We start from the raw sequence: 14,189 nt of genomic DNA, 5'->3' as shown, positions 1-14,189 counted from the left end.
GGGCCCGGGCCTGTCAGGGCCAAGCACAGGAAACAGGTGGACCTCGCTGACGCCCCGACGGGGCGGGCGGGGGAGACGCGCGCGGGCGTTGGGAGGCGCTGGGGGAACCGAAGGGGACCGGCTCGCCTCGGGTGTCCCGGCTGGGGAGTGCAGAGGCTCTCTGCTGTCTCTGCGGTGGCGTTGGGTGGGGTCGAGGCAATCACCGGCTCACCACCATCCGCCTCTCTGTTCCCCTCTGTTAGGGTGCTAGAGTACCCGACAAGCTGCGGTGACAAGAAGACCCCCACGACAATAGTGTGAAAAGGTCTGATTTTCATTCTCTCTCACACAGTCTGGTGCTGGGCAGCAGGGTGGCTCTGCCTAGCGAGGTTATTCTGGAATTCGGTTTTCTTCCACCCTGTGGTTCTTCCACCTGCAAAGATGTCTGGAACAGGTCTGGCCAGAACTCAGGGGCTCACTACACTTGCATAGGAAAAATTCCCATCAAGATCTACCTAAAATTTGGCATGATCTTTATAAGACAGCAGGTCACACACAGGAATGTGGGTAGTACCTGTGATCCGGGCTCCCACAGATATCAGTTATTTTCTTATCACCTTTAGATTTTGCAGATATTGTGAAATCTTGTTCACCATTACTTTGAAAGTTGGGTAGTTATCAGATCTGTGGCTAGATTGTCCTTTAATGCATCAATAAGGAAATATATATATATATGATTAGATCATAACTCTTTAATGTTTGATTGACTTTAAAATTTATGATTCTTTAATATTTTGATATTTCACCATGGTTGTTTTCCTCTGTAATCTTATGGTTTTGCTCCATGAACTTAAGAACCGTATTCTGAGAGGGACCGTAGACTTGACGACAACCAAAGGGGTCCATGAAAAAGCCAAGAAACCCTGCCCAGGGTGTTGCACCAGTGGCCGCAGCCTGACCACCGGCATGTCGACATTCTAGGAGGGGAGCAGGCTGCAGGTGCAGGGTAAACAAATTCCCTTTATGCCAGTGGTGTGGAACTTGCAGACTTCACTTTTGTTAGGTTCACTGCTTGAACTTAGTCACATGGCTACACCCAGTTACAAGGGAGTCTGGGAAATATGGTTTTTACCTGGGAGGAAGGTACTCAGGAAAATTCTTAAATAAGAAGGGGAAAAAATGATTTGGGGGCCAACTAGCAGCCTGCTCAATCCCAAAATTTTATTGTGCCACCAAGACCCACGATCCTTGAACTCATCTCTTCTTTTTAGTATCCCTCCCAACACCTCATGGCTTCACCTTTCACCCTGTTTAGAAGCCACAACTCGGCTCTTGTCAGTCTCTTACTACACCATCAACACCCTTTGCAAGGCCTCACCCTCTTTCCTGTGTTCTACATCCCAGACCCACTCACTCATTCAAGCCAGTCACCTCGGCCTATCTCTTGTCTCTCTCCTGTGTCATCAGTGTCTCTCTATGGAATCATTCAACATGGAGTATTTCTCCCTCACCAGAAACCTTCTCTTGCTGGCTGCCTGTAATCCCAGCAGTTCAGGAGGCTGAGGCAGGAGGATCATGAGTTCAAAGGCAGCCTCAGCAATTTAGTGAAGCCCTAGGCAACTTAGCCAGACCCTGTCTTTAAATACAACAAAAAAGGGATGGGATGTAGCTCAGTGGTTAAGCAACTCTGGGTTCAATCTCTGGTACAAAAAAAAAAAAAAAGGAAGAAAAGAAAAGAAATCTCTTGACCTTGCTTACCTCACCAGCTCTTGTCCCCTTCTTTGTGCCTAAGTGGCAAAACTCTGCAGAAGAATTGTCTGCCCTTCTACCTTGAACTCCTTTCCTCTGCTTCAACCCACTCCAACCAGACACACACCCACATTAATCCATAGAAATTTCTACTGACAAGGTCATCAAGGCCTTCTTGCTGTTGATCCAGTGAACTCTTCTCCCAGCTTTCCTGACCCATCAGCAGCAGCTGACCCTGATCATGTCTTCTTCCTGGACACACTGGCTTTCCCAGCTACCAGGACACTATGCCCCAACCCCCACTCTCCCTTTCACTCCGATGGCTGCTCCTTCTCTGTTCCATCTCTCTGACCTCTGGCCAGCCCCGGAGGTCAGTCCTTGGACCTCTTTTCAGTCTACAAGCCTTGGGGCTGATCTCATTCTCTGCCTTGAATACCCCCAGGGATGGAAGACTCCCACCTTTATTTCTCCAGACTCAGCCTCTCTCCGGAAGCCCAGTCTCATGACCCAGCTGCTTACTTGACCTCAAGAAATTTCTCAAGCTTAACATATCATACTCAAAATCCTCACCCTCCCCACTAAATCTTCTCCCCTGGGCATTCCTGTTTTTCTGACTTAGGCCAGAATCCTCAAAGCCATTCTTACTCCATTCTTTCCCTCACATTCCACTTCCCATGATCTTTATCTTCAAAATCACCTGGAGATATGTCACTCCTCACTCCACCATAGCTACTAACCTTGTCCATGTTGCAATCTTCTCCCCTCTGGGTTCTTCACATAGTTTGAAACAGTTCTTTCCAGTTCTACTCTTACCCTCTACAATTTATTCTCAACTTGGCAGTCAGAGGGATCCTTTTAAAATGAAAGTTGGATTGGGTCACTTTGCTCTCCACTCTCTAATGGCTCAGCTCGAATCTCTCTCTGAGTGAAGTCCAAATTTGCCACAATGGCTCACAGATCCTGTATCATCTGGCCCCTGTCACTTGGCTGACCCCCTCTCTTCAATCACAATAGGTGACTTTGCTCTTCCCTCCACTCATGGGGAACACTCCTGCCACAGAGCCTTTGGACTTGAGGTTCCTCTCCCTGGAAGGCCTTCCCTAGACAGCCACATGGCTCACACCCTGTCCTTCTTCAAGACTTTGCTCAAACATCCCTTTCTCCATGAGGCCCACTTTACCCAAAGACCTGGTCCTCCTTCCCTGACTTATTTTTCTCCATAACATATATCACCACTACCTGTCAGGCGATGAGATTATTTTGTTACCGTCTATTTCCCCTCTATAGTGTGCAGCCTCCTTGGGACAGGGATATTAGTCTGTTTTATTCTCTTCTGATTCCTAGTATAGTCATAACAATGTTTTAGTCAACAACAGTCCACGTATACAACAGTAGTCCCATAAGATTATAATGGAGCTGAAAAATTCCTATCGAGTACTGTGACATTGTAACCTAGTGCAACATGTTACTCATGCTCATGGTGATACTTGGTTAAATAAACCCACTATGCTGCAAGTCATATGAAAGTATAACACATGTAGTTATCTACACTACATGGTACTTGATAATAAACAATCTTGTTACTGGTTTATGCATTTACTATACTATATTTTATTTTTTTGGTACCAAAGATTGAACGTGGGAGTACTTAACCACAGAGTCACATCCCCAACCCTTTTTTTTTTTTTTTTTGTATTTTATTTAGAGACAGGGCCTCGCTGAGTTGCTTAGGGACTTGGTGAGTTGCTGAGGCTGACCTTGAACTTGTGATTCTCCTGCCTCAGCCTCTTGAGCCACTGGGATTACAGGTATGCACCAACAGGCCTGGCCCTCTATATTATACTTTTTATTGTTATTTTTGAGTGCATTCTTACTTATTAAAAACATTTCTTGTAAAACAGTATGTTGTGCTGTAGCCATAGCGGCCTCATGCAACTCTTTTTTTAACCGTGTCACTTGATTGCATCAAGAGGCCATGCTGAGTGTCTGGCCCATGTCATCTGGGTTTGTTAAGTGCCCTCCATGATGTTTGCACAACAAGGAAACTGGCTAATGATGCGTTTCTCAGGACACACACAATTGTACTTAGAATGCACCCAGTAAATTGCTGAATGTATGAATTGCTGATTCTTTTCTGCAGCCTCACATAAGTCCATAAGGTTTCCTTTTTCTTTCCCTTTTGCACCCTGAAAATTCTCCCCAAGCATTCAGCTAGGGCAGGAGTCCAGGAGCAGGAGCATGAAATGGGAAAGCTGGTGCAGATCAAGGGCACACCACAGTGAAGAGGAGCATGCAGAGTCACTCCACATATGTTTACTGAGCACCTGCTATAGACTCACTTGAAAAGATGAATGACACCTGTCATTGAGCCTAAAAGAAGCTGAGACTACAGTAGTGGCAGATGAGCCAACTAGTGATTACAGTGCTTTGTTTTCACAGGGAAGCCCTGAATTGGAGCCCCACAATTTCAACCCATCAGTAGCGGGGAAGGCCAATGTAGTGCAGACATCAAGAGCACAATTTGGAGCAAGTTACTTGAGACCAGAGATGGGTTTACTATGAAGTTGGCAAAGCATAAGCATCCTGACCCCTCACTTGCTCCTGTTCCTTCCAAGGTCCTAAACTGTGCGCTTGTGAGGTCATTTTTGTTTTGCAAACTCTATGAAAGTCAGACTGTTTTATTCGTAAAGAAGGCCTCTTAAATTGGTGTCATGTCCTACAAAACCCACGTCTGCTCTGTATGGACAGAGGTCAAGTGTTCAGTATCCACCCTAGCAAAAAGCCATCACTTAACAGTGACATGGAAAAGGGGCTTTACAGCAGAGGTGTCATTTGAGCTGATCATAATAGAGAAGTAGAGGTTCACCAGGTGCCAAAGAGTTCAAGTTTCTCCCAGAATTTGCAGAGATGGCCCCATGGGTTTTGTTATGGACTTCAGGGATGTTCTGGAAAAAGAGCTATCATTTATTGGTCACCTAAGATACTTTAAACACGTTTTTGGTATCAATTTATTAGATCTGCTCAAGGTCTCAAAGCCACATAAGGGGCTAGCTAGATCTATGTCGGTGACTCTGGCAAGTTCCATTTCCAACAATGGCTCCTGTTTTTCATCTGTGTCCCCAGTATGGCTTGCTCTGTGGCTTCCACTTCCCCAGAACCCTAATTCATTCTCAAGCATTAGCCCAACTGGGCTCTCCCACCCAGTTCCAGACAGCCCAATCAGTGGCCACCACCCAGGGTCACAGTGCCTGCCATACCCCAGCTCATCTAGGGTGGGGCAAAGCACTTACCAGGAAAATGCAAGCAAAACTCCCACGGAGCCACAGGACCTTCTTTTTATAAATAAAGGCTGGGATGTGACAACGTGGTGGCAGGATTCGTCTGCAGTCTCATTTCCCAGCTCCCTTAACAACCCGCTCCCCCACCCAGGGAACAGCTCAGAGCATCAGTTTGCACCATCTGAAAATAAGAATGAAACCCGCAGGAATTGAGCCAAACAATGTGTACCAAATGAAAGCAGCTCTGTCTCTGAGGCCTGTGGCTTCTTCTGCTTCCCCTTGCCAATTTTCACTATCAGATCTCGGGGCTGCCAGAAAAATGCTGGAGGTAACTGCCCACCCTTGGACCCTTCCAAGGTGACCACGTTTGGAATGAGTCAGACAATTGCCTTTCCCTCTTGCTTGGGGCATTTAGCAGATATTGTCCATTGTGCAACATCTTGGGACAAACATGTTTTCTTTTCCTCATGTCCTACACCCTAAGCTCTTGGGGACCCAGTTGAGTAGAACAGAGAACAAAGGAAACTGGAAATAACCAGAACTTCTTGCATTTGAACAGCATCCTGCAATTTAGACTGTGCCAATGATCCCTTAATCTCACTTTGTAGATTTGACCCTAGGTGGGTGGAGAGAGATTGGTGACTGATAAGTGGCAAAACTGAGACTGAAACTCAGGGTTTCTGGCTGGATCCGGCTCCCTTCCATGGAGCAATGCATGTGGACACAGTCTGTGGGGGGTGGGGCAGAGCGGGGCGTGAGGTGGCAAAGCAGACAATTGTAGGTTTCCTGTGGTGATGTACTGCAGATTGGAGCTGTTGCCTAGTATGTTTTTAGACTGGAGCCATGGGTTCCGGACGGCCCAACAGGCCTCTCCTAGAGGACGACTGGCCTGGGAGATGATGTCCGGACCGCACCAAGGACCCCACAGAGCATGGAACCAAAACCCCCTATCTCCAGGCTGCAGCTGCGTTATGCTTGGCCCCCAAAGTACCCTTTAAGATATGAATGTTTTTGCTAACATTTGAAGACTAGGAGAGTTTATGTAAGAATTGGTATTTCTGGAATGTCTTAAAAATGTGAAGATTGTACCAGGCTTGCTGTCCCTAGATTTAAGCAATGCTGTCCCCACCCCCACCCCAATCCCCAATAAGCCTTTGCTATGGCACTAACTTATTGTCTTGTCTGGCCTTTGTGATGTCATCTGAAGGTGCTGGGACTTTGTTGCTGAGGAAGTCTGTGACCTTTTAAAGGTCACGGATATAAATCAAGGGATCCAAGAACTCAGATGAGCAGAAGGTACATCTTTATTTTCACTAAGGTCCACCAAACTGAGCATTCTTTCCATTGTGACTGTCAGCAGCAACCACCGTTGGAAGGGGAACCTGTGACTTTGTCTCCAGAAATCACTGACATTTTTACATCATATTAGAGTTTTTCACATATCTCCAAATGCTGTTTATGCTCATCACCACTTTGAAATGGACCCTGGCTAGGTCTTTAACACTTTGTAAAGAGGTGTACACTGGCCTGGCTTGGTGGCTCACACCTGTAATCCCAGAGACTTGGGAGGCTGAAGCAGGAGGATAGCAACTTCAAGGCCAGCCTCAGCAACTTAGTGAGACCCTGTCTCAAAAAAAAAAAAAAAAAAAAAAAAAAAAAAAAAAAAAAAAAGAAGAGGCCTGGGGATGGAGCTAAGTGGTAGAGCCCCTGGATTCAATCCGGAAAATGCAAGCAAAACTCCCATATATATGGCAAACCTAGGTATTTTATTTTATGCATTTAATCTGAGAAAAGGGCCACAGGTTCCATGAGCCTGCCAAAGGGATCCAAAGCACAAAGTGGACTCACATCTTCAAAATGAAGTAATAACAGTCCTTGGAGAGGGAAGGAACCTTGTAGGGAAGAGAGGCAGAAGCTGAGCTACCCTCCCCCATCGAGTCCCTCCCTAGTGGCTTCACTCCTGGCTCCAAGCCCAGGGCAGAGTTCTCCGAGGTCTCCCAGATCCCAGAGAGCACTTAGTCTATTGCAAGGGGCGGGAGGCCGGAGGCTGTGCTGCGGTTCTGTGTTTAGTGGCTTGAGCCCCCTCCACGATCGTTCCTCCTCTCCAGAGCAACCCCAGCGTGAACTTGGAGGGAGGAAGCCCAGCTCCCGGCACTAGCCACGCAGCCAGCGCCGCCTCCCCTTCTCTCACCCGCTGGGTTTGCTGAGCGCTGACTCATCATCAGACTCTCCCACCCAGCTGGGTGCACGCCCACGACGTGCCCTCCTTCTCGATTCTCCGCTGCTTCCTCCCAGGCTCTTCCCAGGCGCCTGCAAACCCACGCGCGTCTCCCGTGTCTTCGCTGCCCGGCCCCCTCCCAGCAACCATCCTCTTATTTCCCTGCCAGATCCGGAAATGTGTGGTCTCATTGCATTTCCTCCTGATCCTTGTGGCGCCCACTCAGCCTCCAGCTCGTCCTCCAGCTCCCTGGCAGTCTACTGAAATGGCCCGGCTGAGGGTCAACACCTGGCCTTCCAGGCAGGACAGGTGGCCCTCCCACCCCCGGCTCCACCCCGCGGCCCCGGGCCGCCTCTTCCCGGAGGATGGACCAGCTCCCTCCCCTGGTTTCCATGACACTGCACTTTCCCACGTCTCCGGGTTTCTGACAGCTCGTTTCCTTGCTGGCATCGCCTTCTCCCCGTGGGTGTGCCCAAGGGCTGCCCTTGGAGTTCTCTTCCTCTCTGTGGGTGCCACCAGCTCTCCGGATGGGCTCCGCCTCCACCTCTCCCTCTGCTGCCTCTCCAGCCCCCTTGCCCACCTTCCCAACCCCACCTGGTCAGCGTTGCCAGGAAGACCCTCAGTCCACCAACCCTACCGTGAATGGTGTTCTAAATCTCAGATTGATTGCACTGGGGATTGAACCACACTGAGCTGCATCCCCAGACCTTTTCTTCATTTTTTTATTTTGCTACAAGATCTCACTAAATTACACAGACTTACCTCAAACTTATGAACCTCTTGCTTCCACCTCCAGGGGAGCTGGGATTAGCCCCGGAGCTACTGTGCCTGGCTAAATCACAGGATTATTGGCCCTGGAGGTGTACAAGTGTAGGCTAGCCAGAAACCTACCTGCAGAGATGTTGCAGAAGAGAAAGGTGTCCCCTGAGTCTGAGCTTACTTACTTACCAGGATTTTTAATGGATAGCTAAGAGGGAAGGACCCTAAACTCACTGCCCAAGTTCAAATCCCACCTCAGCCACTAGCTGCTGGGACCTCAGGCAAGTTCATTCATTTATTCATCCAGTTATTTAGCAAATTGAGCCTTAGACTCTGATTCAGACTCTGAAAATACAAATGGAAAACCCAGTGGCCCCCACACTGGGGAAGTTTATTCAGAGCCCTGGCTTTAATGGGATAACCATCCGGAAGACTGAGGCTGTGACATGATGCTGTGAGAACCCATAACAGGTTGCTCCTAGGGAGGTCAGGGTTGACTTCCTGGACCTTTAAACTCAGATCAGAAGGATGAGCAGAGTTACAGGTGGGGAGTGACAGGCTAAATCGTGCCTGCTAAGAATGTCCACATTTGGATTCCTGTTCCAACACAGTCTCTGTGTTGCTTTACATGGCAAAAAAAGAATGTCACTAAATGAAGGATCTCAGGTCAGGTGCCATAGCTCATGCTTATAATCCCAGCAACTCAGGAGGCTGAGGCAGGAGAATCACAAGTTCAAGGCTAGCCTCCATGATTCAATGAGACTGTGCCTCAAAAAGTCTGGGGATGTAGCTCAGTGGAAAAGTGCCTCTAGGTTCAATTCCTAGTGCTAAAAAAAAAAATCTGAAAAATGAGAGACTATCTTGGATCACCTGGTGTAGTCACAGGGGTCCTTATGAGGAAGAGGCAGGAGAGTCAGAGTCAGAGAAGATGTGGCAATGGAAGCAGAGGGCAGAGTGTGTCATTGCTGGAAGGGAGTCACGAGCCAAGGATGTCTGGATGGAGAAACTGGAAAAGCCAAGGAAATGTGTTCTCTAGAACCTCCACAAGGAACACAGATGGCCCAGTTGAGGCTTCTCACCCCCAGACTATAAGAGAATAAATTTGTGTTGCCATAAACCACTGAATTTGTAGTAATTCTTGTAGCAGTAATAGGTAACTAAGACTCTGGGAGAAGAATAGAAAAGCATGCACTGAGGCTGGGGTGAGAGATGGGTGTCTATGACTCAAAGAAACATGGTGTGCTAGAGTGGCGGGGAGTGGGAAGGATGTGTGCTATGTGTGGGGCAGGGAGTGGGAAGGATGAGGCTGGACAGGTGAGCAGGGGCCAGATCATGGGCAGTAACTTCATTTTTATTCCAATAAGAAGTTCTAAGCAGCTCTTTATTTACATTATCAATCCCTATAAGCCTCGGCTTCCTCGCTGGTAAAATGATGTCAAAGGGTTGTTGAGAAAATTAAATGAGATAATGTAACAAATATAGCTCTTAGTAAGTGCTCACTTAATGTCAAGTCTTGCTACAACGCCATGGTTTTCTAGCTGTGCTCCACAGAGCTCAGGGGATTCTGTGAGGCTCCTCTGGGCCTACTGAGCAGGGAAGGAAAGAAAGACCATGGCCTAGGGGGGCAGTTTGCCCACAATTAGAGCAGCTGGCTTTGTTTGTGGGCATGTTAATCTTAGTTTCTGCTCAAGATTCTATTTGATAAAGATTCCTCAGCTGAGATGAAGTCTGAAAGCTACTACTGCTTCTCTTCTTTCCGGAAAAGAAACCCTGACCTGGAGGTGCCACTATGACAGCAAAACTAGCTGTAGAACCCAGGCCCCCAGCCACCAGAGTCTTGCTGTTTTGTGGCCTGGGCCTTAGGGCAGGCTGGGGGCTTCATAGCATGGAGCCTATTCTCCTTCTTAGCTCTCCCTGTGATTTATGTTATATTTTTATTTGCTTCTTTCTTATTTCAGGTCAGTATCCTCTGGGGACCTGAGGTCTATTTGAACAGGAATTGCACATTTTGTTATCCACAGAGTCTCTGGGGCCTGCCTCTGTGTCTGGCACATGATAATAACAGGAGATCGTGGGAAAATGCTAGCTTTGTCCTGAACTTGTCACCATATTCATGTCTTCAGTGTTTATCCCTAATTCTTCAAGTTGGCTCTCAAGACATGTTGAGTGAAAGGCTTCACATGGCTTATGACCAGGGCAAGTCTCTCAACCCCTCTGCACCACATGGAGAGCCATGATGCTGGTGGTGGTGATGTTGAGGGTGAAGTGACCTGATGATCCCTGCCAATCTCCTGGCTTCTGGGCTGCAGCAGGCACTTAGGTAGCAGGAGAACCACATTATTACCTCATCCCCTTGGCTGCCTAATTGCTCGGGTTCTGGTCGCCCTGTCTCCACAGGGTCACTGCCCTAATCCCTGGGTCATGAAGGATCCCTTCCCTCCACCAGCCAAGCCTCCCACCCACTGCTCTGCTTCTCCCTTGGGCCCAGGCCAGTACTCCCACCTGCCTGGCTCCCATTCCCCCGCCCCCATTCCTGTCCCGTAGCTGCAGCCATGCTCTAGGCTGCGTCTCCCTTCTGTGGTCTCCTCCCTTTCAGGGCTCCAAGAAGGCTCCCACACCTGATATCATCCAGGACCCAACTTGTCCCAGGCTCCCACTAACACCCGAGCAGGAGCCTCCATGGTCCCTCCCTCCCACAGCCAGGCCCAGCCAGACTCTTGTGCTCCCCACACCCCATCAGCACCCACACACACCTTCCATTCGGAAATAAACTCAATGTGAACCTGAGACCCTTGAGGACAAAGACTGGCTCCTGTCGTTTCCTCTTTTAAGGAATTCTGGTTTCTGTCCCCTTGCCCCTATTCTCACTGCCACCTCCTTAGGTGAGGCTGCTTTAAGTCTCTCACCTAATGTCACCATCTGTCTCCTCTAGCCAGGTCCCCTCCTTATGGTGATTCTTTGAAAGCACAGATTAGTTTGTGATACTCCCTTCCTTTTGGGGACTCCCCAGTGCCCTCTGATAAAGCCCGTTAAGATTAGTCCCCACTCCCTCCCTCCCCGACACACCCAGCTGACTGGTAGTGCAATAAAGGGACAGGACTCTCATTCTACAAGGTTGGAATGTTCTTCCTTTGGCCAGAAACACCTTCTTTCCTCCTCCTTCCCCTCCTCCACCCACTGGCCAATCCCTGCTCACAGCTGAATCTCAGCTGGTCTACCTGCTCCCACTGACTATCTGTGGTTTTGGCCAGTGACTTCCTCTGTGAGCCTTGGTATCCTACACATCTCTCAATGGCACTTGCTTGTTATTGTTACAACCCCACCAGCCTGTCCTCTGTTTGATGGGGGGGGGGGGGGGGAGTGCTGAGTCTCCACCACCAGGAGGCCACGCACAGTGCCTGGCCCAAACAGGTGTGTGGTAAACACTTGCTTCATTGAACTGAACTCACTAGAAGCTCAACCAGCTTCCCCAACCTCTCCACCTCTCCAAATCCTGCTTGCTTTCCCTGATAACAAAAACAATGGCTAACAATCCTAGAGTGCTTATTACAGCTGTCACTGTTAAGGGCCTCAAGTATAGTATCTGTGCTTTCTCCTTATTAGGCACCTTCTGCAAAGTCAGCTCCTGCCAGCCTGGAAGTGCCCCGCCACTTCCCCACACCAGCCGGGACATGTCCCACTCTGCCCACAAACACCTGCTCCTCTTATACCTTCCCTATGCTCTAAACCTTCCTTATGCTCAGGTTTAGAAAAAAGACAAAAATGAAATACTCTAAAAGCCTTGATTCTGGGAAATATTATTTCATTTTTTTAAATACTCTGCTATTTTTTCCAAAATAAAAAAAAAAATTTGTCACTTTTCACAACTAAAACAAAAAGATGTTAGTTGTGGTAGATGTTGTTAAAATACAAAATTAACAATACAAGAAGCAAAGAGGAAGAAGGAATATAGGAAAGTAGAAAAACTCCCCAAAACAAGTATGCTAAAGTGATGATTTCTGAACAAATTAATCATCAATAAAGACAAGCATATACCATAAAATCAAAGCCACATTCACTATAAATCTCTGCAGCTATTCAAAAGAGTACAATTATTTTCTAGCCCTGGCAAATTAAACATATCACATTGATTATAATGGGCCTGCAATGAACTTGGAAGCATTTGTATCACGTATTAAAAACACACATGACTGCCATGGTGTCACACACCTGTAATCCCAGTGACTGAGGAGGCTGGGTCAGGAGGATTGTGAGTTCAAAGCCAGCCTCAGCAACTTAGCAAGGCACTAAGCAACTCAGTAGGACCCTGTCTCTAAATAAAATATACATAAAAAAGGTATGTGTGTGGGGGGGGTGCTGGGGTTGTGGCTCACACACTTTTCTAATGTGACAGACCAGAGAGGATTGGCTACAATAAATAATACACATTTAACTGACAATAGTTTTTTTTCCATTTTCAACTTTAGTAGTGGTGAGATAAAAGGATTTAATGTCTTCCTTTATTTCAAGCAAGCAGAGATGTTCAAAATAAGTCCTTGGAGCTCAGTTCTGAGCCAGGTGACAATGAGGGGCAGTTTTATGAGTCTGGTTACTAAAATAAGGATGCATTTCTTTGTCTGAAAAATCATTTTGAGTATCTGGAAGAGCTAACCCAGCATTCCTGCACATCTGTGTATTATAAGCTACAAAGTGGGGTTCAGGGTCTAGGTCAATACATGTCCCAGGAAGGCTGCTGGCCCCATCCTCCCTTCCCTGTGAAACACTGGGCAATAGTAACTGACAGCCACGCTGGGGTCTTTTCAGTTGGGACAGGCAGAAAAGGAGGGAGAGCAATTGAGGCACCAGAGCTCATCAGATGGTATCTTTGGAGTCACAGAATTAAAGTACTTCAGGGAGGAGGGGACCTTTGCTATGAGCTGCTTCAAGCTCTGAGAGTCACACCCCTCCCCCCACCCCAATGCACTCTGCCTGGAATTATCACAGGGATGGATTAATTTCATGAATGAGGTTAGTAAAATCATCCCCATTTTGCACATGGGAAAGCAGAAGTGCAATGAGTTTAAGAATTTACCAAGTGTATTAATTTTCTGGGCTGCCAAAATGAAGTGCCACAGATTGAGTGGCTTAGAATACCAGAAATTTATTGTTTTACAATTCTGGTGCGTAGAAGTACAAGATCAAGATGTGAGCCAGGGCCTGTGACGGGAAAGCCTGTCCCTGCCTCTTTCCTAGTGCTGGTGATTTGCTGGCAATCCTTAGCACTCCTTCACTTGTAGACCCACCACCTGATCTCTCTGCTAGCTTCCTGCCATATTAGATTAGGGCCCCCTAGACTTCAGTTTAACTTGATTACCTTTGGAAAGATCCTATTTCCAAATAAGACTATAACCACAGGTACTAGAGTTTGCTACTTGAATTTTGTTGTTGTTGATAAGGGCAGGGGCAACATTTAAAACACAGGCATTTCAACCTCTGGGCCTAGGCTCTTAACCAAAACGTGCCTTGTCTCCTTTCTGGCCACCTGGCTCTCTCGGATAGGACACATATATCTCATGGATACTGTGGAGGATGGAGCCCAGTGCTTTGGAGGACTTCCTCAGTCTAATCTCTACTGACATCCTATACTGCTTTTCTGTGGTGGTGGTGGGGGGGGGGGACTGCAGAGGTCACAGAGACTGGCAGGAGTCACATACACAAGGCAATCAGTTTTACAAAGTGCTGCACAGTTATTAGGACTCTGGGGCTGTCCCTCTATTCTTTCTTATTTATTTCACTTAAAAGGCACAGTCAGAACTCTTCTAAATGGGACAGGTGTCTCCTCCTCCTCCTCCTTCGTACCAGGAATTGAACCCAAGGCAATTAACCACTGATTCACATCCCCAGCCCTTTTTAAAATATTATATTTAGAGAGAGGGTCTTGCTAAGTTGCTCAGGGCCTCGCTAAGTTGCTGAGGCTGGCTTTGAATTTTCAATCCTGCCTCAGCCTCCAGAGCTGCTGGGATTACAGGCATGCACCACCATGCCCAGCACCCAAGTCTTTATTTCTTCATGTGAAAACTGATAACAACCCTTATTATATCATGGGGTTATTTGAAGATTAAATGAGATAGTGAGAAAGAAGGGCTAGCTCAAAGGTAATTGTGATTGTTTTAAATAATGTAGTTTCCCTAGAGTCCTAGAGAGAGGGCAGAGATCAGTGGGGAGAG

Source organism: Spermophilus citellus, assembly GCF_964194105.1.
Source record: "Spermophilus citellus genome assembly, chromosome: 14".
Classification (NCBI taxonomy): domain Eukaryota; kingdom Metazoa; phylum Chordata; class Mammalia; order Rodentia; family Sciuridae; genus Spermophilus; species Spermophilus citellus.
This window is presented reverse-complemented; position numbering follows the sequence as displayed.